Consider the following 9,054-nt stretch of genomic DNA (forward strand, 5'->3'; position numbering starts at 1 on the left):
TTAATGGTTCAACACAATGTTTTATTAGAGTTACGTAATAAAAAAATATATCAGCCTCCTCCAAACTATGGTTGAAACAAAGCATAAAACAAAATCTCTTCAGAGCTCATATATTGACATGGAACATGTAAGCTAGTTTTGCAATTAGTAAAAATTTTCTTTTTTAAAAAAATCTAATTTTCAACTCTTTATAATGAACATGTAAATCAGTTTATAAATAAAGTTCTTCACCAGTAGTCAGGTAAAACTGCATATAAACTTTGTATGCAAAAGTGCTTCACTATTAGTCTCGTACAACATACTTATATAAACTTTGTATGCAAAAGTGCTTCACTATTATTCTCGTACAACATATTTATATAAACTATGTATTTGAGAATGCTTTAAGGCCAAGAGCACATTTTAAGAGAAACACATTTGTAGATTTTTTCAAATTTACTTCAACACATTTTTTTTTTCGTTTCTTAAAATTAACAATAGATAAAATTTTTGAAATTTTGAAATTCTTACGAGTGAAAATTCTCTTGTACAAATAGATTTTGATACATTTTAAATACTCCGAAGAGTAATAAAATAAAATGAATTTTCTGTGTTGATAGTAATACATGACTTGTATTGATAAACTTAGTATATCATTACTTTGAAATTTTTTTCAAAAATCTGTGTTTTGATTTTAATTATGATTTTTCAAAATCGCACTTGCCTCTCTTTCAAAATCAGCGAATCAGATTGCTCATTTTTCTGCCTATTCTGAGCCTGTATAGGGTTTCAAAATATGCCTACCGGAAGTACAAACGTAACTTTTCCCTTTATTATCCAAAGTTGTACTTGATCTTTTTGCTGTACAAGTTACATATTCTTCATCAGAAAGAGTTAACTCATTGAGAGGAGGAGTAATTGACAGTAAATGCAACAGTCTTTCCGAGCAGAGCCCAAAGCGGTTAATTTGGGCTAAAAGTAACAAAAAAGAGCTTATTCAAATAACATTCTAATTGTGTAACTATATATTGTAAGAATATAGAGGTAAAATAACTTAAATTCGGATTTCTTTAAAATAGTGATTCGATTCAAGATACGATTTGCTGGGCCCTACAAGAAGCATGTTAAATAAACATGCTTTAATTCAGCTATACCACTCGTTTATTCGTTGTCATTTAAATTATGCTATTGTAGGTTGGGGTAGCATTAACAAAAGTAAATTTGAACCACTTTATTGCCACGAGAAACATGTTGTACGACTTATTAGGTTGAAAAACCGTTTTATAATACTTCTTTTAAATGAAATGAATATTCCTAACATATATTACAACTTAATATTTTTAATGTATTGTGTTTTATGTTTAAATCTAAAACTTGGATGTCTTCGATTACAATTCACAATATTTATTTTTTAAAAGTAAAAAATAAATTCAGTTTACGCAATGGAAAAGTTATTTCTCCATCAGTCTTCAAAACCGATTTTGGTAAATTTTATTTTTATTCATTTTAACTTTGTTTAGAGGAACATTTTTTTTTTTATTGTTAATCATTTTTATGGAACAAAATAGTTTTTGATTTATCTCAAGAACTTTTTCACATTTAAAAGAAGATTAAATAAAAATTATTCTATCAATTGAAATCATTCTTATATACTTTTCAGCTTATTTTTTTTTATTATTAATACTCATATTAAATTTTTATCTTTCTTTATTTAACTTTTGTTTTGTAAAGTTTTATTTGGTAGGCATGTGTATTATTCAGGTATTTTTTATATTGTATACTATAATTTCTGTATCTTAATTTTGTATATTTATATTTACGTTTTTATATTTACATTTTTATATTTATATTTAAATTTACTTTGTATATTTAACTTTTGTTTTGTAAATTTGATTTTTGACTGTTTTATTTAGTACTTACAGCAAATATTATTTACCTGTTGTATTCACGCAATTTATACGTATAATATAGATAAATTTATATTTGCACGTATTATTTATATGTACTATTTAATGTATGTATTATTTAATGTACGTAGGTGCAGGGCCTACTACGTACGTAGGAGATACCATTGCTGGTACCTGAGTCGAATATAAATAAAAATTTAGTATGGGAACTTTTGCTTTTTCAGGATAACTGATAATGTATTTCTTGACTTTATGATTTAATTAATGACGTCCCAGTGGGCATGCGTTGTCTAGGGGACGTCTGTCGGACGTCCAGACGTCCAGGAGACGTCTTAAGGACAATCTCCAGACGACTTGTGTAAGTTTATTATAGATAAAATCAAATAAACAAATGTTACAGGAAATAATGTGCATTTAGCAATAGTGCAACATTTCTTGATGTAATAGTATCAGTCAGTCAAATTTGAATAGTGTCACTTTTATTGCACCAGGAATAAGTCGTAAACATGCTTCCTTACCTTTTCAGTTAGAAAAGTCATTGATGATATCATTAAAGTTCATTTATCTTGATATACTTGCCAGGTTATTGAGACGTTCTTGACGCAGCCTATTTTCGATCAATTTTGTTTTAGAAAAAAATCTTTTCCACCGAGCAGTTTGTTATCATCAACACAAGATAAATACGGATAGCTATATCGACATTCGGGAACTCATGATACACACTATTCTTTTATATAACTGAATACAAAAAGTTTTACATGCTCACGTTCATTTGTTCTTCATAGAAAAACACCTTCACAAACTCTGTAAGTAGCACGTTCTCAAAGCAGGATAAATCAAAGTCGTTCTGGTCAGAATAACTTGGATTTTTGTTTATCTACGGCTGACTTGACACTCCCAGAATCAAATTCCACCATTTAAGAAAAGAAGCCAAATAGAGATAATGTATGACCATGGGCACACAATCTCCGGTTAAAAATTGGCGCATATTAATCAATTACTGGAACGAAGTTCTCACCAAACTTCAGGGAAGGTGACATTTTAGTGGAAGGTGTATGTCCACAGCCTAAGGGAGTTATCCGCACATTTTTAATTTCCGACGAACTATCAAATACTTCTGCGAGCTTAGCCTACTCGGCTCCCTTTTATTATCTTCAAAATATTCAGGCTTTGACGTGACAAACATTTCGAATGGTTAACAAAGTTTGTAAGTTTCATTACATGCACTTTACCATGCATGTAATGAAATTATTATAAAACATATAATATATTATTATAAAACATTTTTTAAATAAAAAAAGAAAACATCTTTACCAGTACCATACTCTTTGTATCTTTGTAATTGTTTTAATCGATAAAATTTCTTTGGAGCAATTTCATTTTTTTGTAAAAAATTTGTACGATCGGCGACTAATATTTTCTCCACGAGTTTGTCCTTTGGGTGGAATCAAAATTACCAGTTCTTTCTCTATTGGAAATATCTGGAAAGATACAAATCGTCCTACTAATCCAACATGGTATCCTTAATGTCAGATGTATCCTTAATGTCAGATGACCTCACACGCCAAAGTAAACATGGACGGTTATTTAAAATCAGAAATTTGTTGTGAGTCTAATTTATTTATTTAATTTTTTTTAACTTTTATATATAAATACAAAAATATTTTAAAAAGTACTGCTTTCATAAACACATAAGATGTGGATCAGATATACTATTATATATTAACATATGTAATAAGCTTCATATTCATTTTCAGATGAATTCAAAAATATAAAAATATGTCTTCAAAAGATAAAATAATTTCTTTTAGTTTTTTCTTGAATGAAATTAATTTCATTCATGGGAAAAATCAAAATTTTTCAAAACTATTTTGTTCCAAAGAAAAACTCCTCGAAATGAAATACATGACTTTTCAAAATTAGTTAGAGAAAAAGGTTGCCGATTTAATTTATCATTTCTTAAGTTATATTTATTTTTATCATTTAAGTATATAGATTATGAAAAGAAATAGGAGAAGCGTTGGTTTTACATTGTACATAAAACAAAGTATATTAAAAATATTCAGTTGATAAATATTAAGAATTTTCATTTGAAATAATAATGGTTTGGCATGAGCAAACCGATCTTTATAATTGATAAGTTCTTATATTACTTCCTGATTTGAAAAACACAGTATCTGTAAAATACCCATCCTACTGCATTTTTTAGCTAAATAAACAAAAAAAAACTAAATTTTAATTTTATTTGTTAAGTAATATTAAAAGTCATTAATAAACAAAACCTAAATATATAAAAAGTTTGTACGGTTTTGTATGTTTGGCATATGAACATTAAGTAAATTGTGCAAGATGAATATTTTATAGATACTGTGTTCTTTTTTATCAGGGCAGAGTTCTTTTATGAACTGTTTTTGCAAAAGTGGAATATTTTTGATTTTTCAAACGATTTACTCTTTATTTTTAAAACCACAATTGTTTGATAACCTTTCATTACATATATATATATATTTTTTAGGTTATTTAGGTGCTCCCAGAAGTCCTTAAGATCTTATCACAAAGCACCGCGGGAGAGCGTTTAACTGGAAGTTCACGCCTCCTTCCTTACCAATGTCGCTTGGGGTAGAGCCGGTGTCGAACCTCAGACCTCTGGGTTCTAAGCCAGAACTCCAACCACTGCGCCACGGTTGCTCATATATAATATGTAGCAAATTAAACATTATGCTACATACTATAAATGATTATTTTGTTCATTCGAATTTAAAATCGAGATTTTCATTATAAATTTTACACTGATTGTAACAATATTTTTTACACTGATTGTATCAATTGTATCATTTTTTTTTTTTTTTTTTTTTTTTGCGTGTATTGAACACCGAAGTGAACGGACGTGTTTCTGCAGCGTGGTTGTTTTGAAGTAAAAAAAAAAAAAAAAAAAAAAAAAAAAGGCCTTTATAAAAACACTTTAAATAATCAAATAAGATAATGGATAAATTATTATCAATCGAAAATATTGAGAAAATGGTAGCTGGTATGCCAGAAAAGCAAAGTAAAATTATTTTGGAGAAAACAGAGCAACTTTTAAAAGATCAAGAAAAAAACTTTGCTATTATTACTTCTGCAAACATGAAAATTTTAACGGAGAGACTTGATAAACTTGAAAAAGATACAATCAAAAATATAACAAAAACCAACAACATTGCGTATTTGAACGCAACACGCACAAAGGTTGCATTTTTAGAAACCGAATTCAATGAGATTAAGAAATTTATTTCTGCGCAAGATGAAATAATTTCATCAAAACAGAAAACGAAAAAAATTAACATGGAACTTAAAGATAAAAGTGAAATATTAAAAATCAGGAACAAACTAAGGGTGATGGAAGATCGTTCACGTAGGAACAACTTGAGAATAGACGGGATAAAAGAAAGCGAAAACGAATCATGGGTAGAATCTGAATGTAAGGTGTATAAACTATTTGAGGAATGCCTTGACATTAAAAATATAAAAATTGAAAGAGCTCATCGATCTGGGCCGAGAGATGTTAACAAGCACAGACCGATAGTCCTAAAGTTATGAAATTAAATTATTAAAGACAAAACTGAAATACTTAAAAAATCGTTTAAACTCAAAGGAAAAAACATCTATATAAATGAAGATTTTAGTGCGGAGACTACAGAAATAAGGAAGGGTTTAAGAGAACGAATGAAGAAAGAAAGGGAATCCGGCAAATTTGCGGTTATATCATACGACAAACTAGTCATTCGTGATTGGACTGCGAAGAAATGAGATTCTGTTTCCACTGAATCTATATAAGTATTCATTTATTTTTTATTTTTTTAATTAATTTTTCCCTAATCTTAATTTTATATTTTAAAATGGATGATAATTTATTAATTAAACTTTGTGATGAAAATGTCACACTTTGTGATAATGATGTCACTAATTATTTTAACCTAAAATCGTTAAAAAGCAAATACTATTCAATTTCTGAATCTAATTTCTATCTTCAACAAAATAAAAACACTTTTTCAATCTTAAACATTAATATTTGAAGCCTAAACAAAAATTTTGATGATTTTAAACTTCTAATGCATGAATTAAATCGCGATTTTAAAATAATCTGTCTTACTGAGACCTGGTGTAAATATGACGAGCATAATTTTCAATTTGAATTGGCAAATTACGCGTCAATTCATCAACCACGAAACTTCTGTACCGGTGGAGGTGTATGCATTTTTATTCATAACTCAATTAATTTTATACCACGTAATGACCTCAGTGTAAATGAAAAAGATTGCGAGTCATTGTGCATTGAAATAATTAACCAAAAATTCTAAAAACGTAATTGTTAATGTTATTTATAGACAACCAGCGGGTAATTTAAAAAATTTTAAAGTATCTTTACGTACTTTTTTAACAAAAGTTAATAAAAAACAAAAGCATGTTTACTTAGTCGGTGACCTGAATATTAATCTTTTGAATCATGCGTCAAATAATAGTGTTAAAAATTTTGTAAATACTCTTCTACAAAATAACCTCATTCCAACAATAACTAAGTCAACAAGAATCACAAAAAGATCCTCTACCCTACTAGATAACATAATTACTAATAATTTTTCTAATAGCTGCTTTAGTACCGGTATAATAATGACTGAGTTGACAGACCATTTTCCCACATTTCTTATAACAAAAAACATAACCCATGATAATATTTCCACAAAACACATTATTTACAAGCGACAGATCAATGAAAACTCCATACAACAATTTCGCAACCTAATTAATTTCGTTGATTGGAAGCTTGTTCTCCAAACACGTGATGCTAACAATGCTTATGAACTTTTTCTAGCGCAATTTTGTAAACAATACGATAAAGCGTTTCCTGTAAAAAAGTTTTATGTGAATTCAAAATCACTTCTATCGCCTTGGATGACAAAAGGCTTACTAAAATCGTCAAGGAAAAAACAAAAACTTTATGAAAAATTTCTTAAAAAAAAACATATTCAAACGAAGCAAAATATAAAAACTATAAAAATATATTTGAAAAAATCAAAAAATACTCTAAAAAAGTATATTATTCGAAATTACTAGAAAATGCAAATGGAAATACTAAACAAACTTGGAATGCTATTAAAGAAATAATTGGACAAAACAAATATAAAAATAATGTTCTGCCAAAAAAACTTTTAATTGACGGTGAAACAATATACGATAAACCACTCATAGCTGAAGAACTAAATAGTTTCTTCATAAATGTTAGTTCTAATTTAGCGCAAAGTATTCCTTTAACTTCTTCAAAATTTGATTCTTATCTAACAAATTCTAATAAAAAAATGAATGAGTCAAAGCTAGATATACGCGAGTTGCGGACTGCATTACTAAGCTTAAAAAGTAACAAAAGTGCAGGATCGGATAAAGTTAGCGTTAATATATTAAAATTAGTCTATGATATAATTGAACCATCTTTGTTTCATATATTCAATCAGTCACTTAAATCAGGTAAAGTTCCGGATAAATTAAAAATTGCTAGAGTAACTCCAGTATTTAAGTCTGGAGATGAGTCAGAACCCTCTAATTACAGGCCTATATCTGTTTTATCTTGTTTCTCAAAATTGCTTGAACGTATAGTGTACAATAGGCTGTATAATCATTTAACTGAAAACAACATGTTATACAGTAAGCAATTTGGTTTCAAAAAGCAACACTCAACAGATCATGCAATAGTAGAGTTAGTTAATCACTTATCTAATGGTTTTAAAAAAGACTATTATACGTTAGGAGTTTTCATTGATCTGTCGAAAGCTTTTGATACGGTGAATCATTTCATTCTAATAAAAAAACTGGAATATTACGGAATAAAGGAGACAAACTTACTCTGGTTTGAAAGTTACCTTTCAAACAGAAAACAATATGTACAATTTGAAAATTTAGAAACGACCAAAAAAACTGTAAATTGCGGAGTCCCACAGGGTTCTATACTTGGACCCTTACTTTTTTTTACTATACATAAATGATTTGTTTTCAACATCAAACCTATTAAATTTTATTTTATTCGCAGATGACTCGAATCTTTTTTATTCTCACAAAAATATTGAAACACTTTTTACAGTAGTAAATGAAGAGTTAAATAAAGTAAATGAATGGTTTATATGCAACAAATTGTCTTTGAATGTTCAAAAAACTAAATTTTCTATTTTCCACAAACCAAGCAAAACAAAGGAAATACCACTTATTCTTCCCAATCTTTTGATGAATAAAACTAACATCAAATGACAAATATCTGTAAATTTTTTAGGTGTGAACTTTGATGAAAAGCTATCTTGGAAATGCATATAAATTCTATAGAAAAAAAAATTTCAAAAAGCATCGGCATGATCTATAGAGTTAAGCCACTTTTAAATTTTAAGTCCTTAAAAAGTTTATATTTTTCCTTTATACATAGTTACTTAACTTACGGCAACATCATGTGGGCAAGTACTAATTACACTAAGCTAAAAAAACTTTATAGCAAGCAAAAACATGCTGTTAGAATCATATTTGGATCTGGTAGAGCGGTTCCTTGTGAACCTCTTTTACGTGTTATTGGTGCCCTGAATATTTTCAAACTTAATATCCATCTTGTTCTACTGTTCATGTTTAAAACAAAATATGGACTGTCCCCCAAAATATTTGAAACTTATTTTAAAGTAATACACCATAAATATGCTACAAGATTTTCCGCTAACAACTTTGTTATACCAAAATCTTATTCTAAACAAGTTTCTTATTCAATTCAGAATCGCGGACCACTTTTGTGGAAAAGATTTCCAAACATTGTTTCCGGAAAAAAAAAATCTCTTCATCAGTTTAAAACTGATTCAAAACAGTTTTTTTTAAACGCAGATTTTGATTTATATTATTATAAGTCTTTCTTTTAAAAATATAGATCAGATATATAATTTAAAAACTGAAAAACAAGTTAATTACTCGTATTTTCGTAATTATTCGAAGAAAAAAAAAAAAAAAAAAAGGTTAAAATTTTTTGACAATAATCATTATCAAAAATCACATTTTCTCGCTTTTTATTTTATTTTTTGTGCGTATTTATATATATAAAGTTATTATATATTCACTTTTACTTTTACCTAATCTAGTTATGATATTTTACTTTATCTTATATATATTTTAA

The sequence above is a fragment of the Hydra vulgaris genome, chromosome 03, assembly GCF_038396675.1.
Source record: "Hydra vulgaris chromosome 03, alternate assembly HydraT2T_AEP".
NCBI classification, from domain to species: domain Eukaryota; kingdom Metazoa; phylum Cnidaria; class Hydrozoa; order Anthoathecata; family Hydridae; genus Hydra; species Hydra vulgaris.